This window comes from Lacerta agilis, chromosome 2 (assembly GCF_009819535.1).
Source record: "Lacerta agilis isolate rLacAgi1 chromosome 2, rLacAgi1.pri, whole genome shotgun sequence".
NCBI classification, from domain to species: Eukaryota; Metazoa; Chordata; class Lepidosauria; order Squamata; family Lacertidae; genus Lacerta; species Lacerta agilis.
The window spans coordinates 15,815,832-15,818,582 of NC_046313.1; the positions used below are offsets into that span (position 1 = coordinate 15,815,832).

At 40.4% G+C, this 2,751-nt stretch overlaps 1 non-coding gene across 1 annotated transcript; it reads left to right on the top strand.

Moving 5' to 3' along the window:
* Nucleotides 1-437: 437 nt before the first annotated feature.
* Nucleotides 438-511, top strand: TRNAN-GUU. The gene has a single exon. It is a non-coding gene; the product is annotated as a tRNA-Asn (tRNA).
* The last annotated feature ends 2,240 nt before the right edge of the window (nt 512-2,751 follow it).

Sequence of the window (2,751 nt, forward strand, 5' to 3'; positions counted from 1 at the left end):
CATACACCACAGAAGGAGGCTGTCTACAGCAGAAATCCTGCCTGCCAGGATACCTGATAATGGTCACTGATTGCATTACCTGGGCAGCTTGGCCATTGTTTTGTGATGCTTAATACTTTAGTTCCTGAATCCAGGTCACAGGCTCACTCTATTCATACACAAATATGCCTTTAAGACACCATTTGTAAGCAAAAAGATAATGGGGAGTCTTTCCCCATTTGCCTCCCTTACCGCAGAGGAATATTTGAGGTCATTGGGAGAGTCAAAATGGCTTCAGGATTGCTCTCCCCTACTATTTCAGACACATGGTTCATATATTTAGATATGTGTGCAGTTATGAATATTTATTCTGTGTTTGAGACCTTAAAATTCTTAGAACATGAACAAGACCCACCCATAGATGCATAAACGCCCTGCTGAAAACACATTGAGAGAAGGCTTCCGTCGCACAGTGGGTCAGTGTGTCTGGCTGTTAACCAGAAGGTTGGTGGTTCGAGCCCATCCAGGGGTGGCTGTGGGCAGGATTCCTGCATTACAGGGGGTTGGGCTAGTTGATCCCTGGAGTCCCTGCCAACTCTGTTCTATGATTCTTCCTTGTGCTGATGAACTTTTCATTTAATATTATCTCCAGAACTCAGCGGAGCTCTCCCACTTTACACGGCTGTCATATTATGACCCTGCACCAAAAACTTACTGTTCTTTCTTATGGCGATGTATTTTGACAGCAGAGGGGAAAGATTCTGAGATATTAAGCTGCCTCGCCGGCAAAGATGCCATCATATTTCATCTTTCTCTTAGCATTTGAGATGAACACAATCATCCATATTTATGGTTCGCACTATGTCAGCGAAGTAGCTTCCAAGTAAATTATATCAAGAATGCCATAAAACAGGGACTGTATGAACTCTCTTCTCACTCACCGGTACTTTTCACTCACAACACTGGCTTGTGGAAGAAGAATAACAACATGGATCAGATTAAATGTTTAAGGGCACTCAGTTGCTCTGTTTATTTAAAAAGGAATCCTATTCAGCAGTACTTTCTTGAATCAGTGTCCGTGTTTTTGCAAAATCAGATTCTCCATTATTCTGTGATAGGATCTCAGAAGTCCGATGTATTTGGGAATGGTTCTCCAAAGGGTCAGGATGAAGATCCTCATGCCCCATGCCCCATTCACAAATAGGGATGACAGAGAAATTTTGATTCAGTTCACATTTAAAGCAGAACTCATCAAACCCACACTTTCTGAAACAGTGAACCAAACAGAACACTCCCATCTTGCAAAAATCACAATTTTCCAAATTTTGCTGTCTGTTGCTGGATTGGGGCCTCTGGCTAGAATCCCGAAAGAGAGACTCTGCCAGTCTTCCTATTGTTCACGATGAACTTCTGTAATTAATTTTGGAACCAGTATATTCACCTGCTGCAGCTTTCTGTGCTTTCTGTTCATTTGCACGAGAGCCCCTTTGACTCCATGATTGAAAGGAAGGAGCAGAATGCTGGAAGCAAGTTCGAAACTGCATAAGTGCAGCATTTTTAAGACATTTGGAAATCCCAACCGAGAGGCTGATGGATACATGGTGCATGAAGTAGTAGTAGTAGTTGTGTGTAGGGCAGTGCCAGAGTTACGTATAAGCTAAACAAGCTATAGCTTAGAGCCCCACTCTCTTGGGGGCCCCCAAAAAAATTAAAGGGGGGGGGGGAAACTGGATGTACATTTTCAAAATATAAGATAAAAAACAAATAAAACCTACCTACAGCAACAGTGTTTTGTGTTGTGTAGGCTCCTATGATGTAAGTAATGGGCCCCGCCTGCTAGCCTGCTCCCTAAAATATCACTGGTTTGCTCATTTCTATATATAGGGTGCCTACATTCTGCATGTACTGGTTGCATGGCAACATCTGCAAATGGCTTTAGATACCTATTAGGTCCATAAATTACCATATATTCAACACGAAAAACAGCGACAATTTGTTGCTGACAAAGGACAGCTGGACATATAAAGGGCCCCAATACATTCAGTAGCTTATGGCCTCATCAGACCTAAATCTGGCCCTGGTGTAGGGACCCAGTAATTTTGTATTGCACAAGCTGTGTGAAAATTCAGAGGGGCAGGATTTCACAAGCATCTCTTGTGGGTAGAAGAGTATCCTTTTGATATGATTACAATCCACATCACAAGTACCGGTACTTTGTGCACTGCATTGACCTGGTAAACACAAATCCAAATTTGACAGATACCAGCTTTTTAGAAATCCTTGACATCTTCACTTGTTAAGCAAACACCATTAAAGGAATTACATTGCAATGCCAGAAGAGATCGCATTAGCAATGGCATGTGAATATGCATACAATTTACATTTCATAAATTGAATTATTGTCCTAGACCACTTGTAAAAACATTCATATACATAATCTTTGTGTGGCAGACATTCGACTAACATTGATTGCGTTTATCTCTGCATGCATTAACTACAGCATTATCTATTTTATTGCTACAACGTTTTATCATCTTGAGTTAGGCTCAGCTGTTTCGGGCAAAGGAGAGAAAATGAAATGGGGGGGACACATAATTCTGGATTAGAAATAATTTGTTCAACTTTAGCACAAGAAGTATGCTGACAAGATAAAATTAATAAAATTACACATTCTTAGGTGCCTTAAATGTGATTGATGCTCCCCTTACAAATCCAGTTATTGGGATATTATTATTATTATTATTATTATTATTATTATTATTATTATTATCA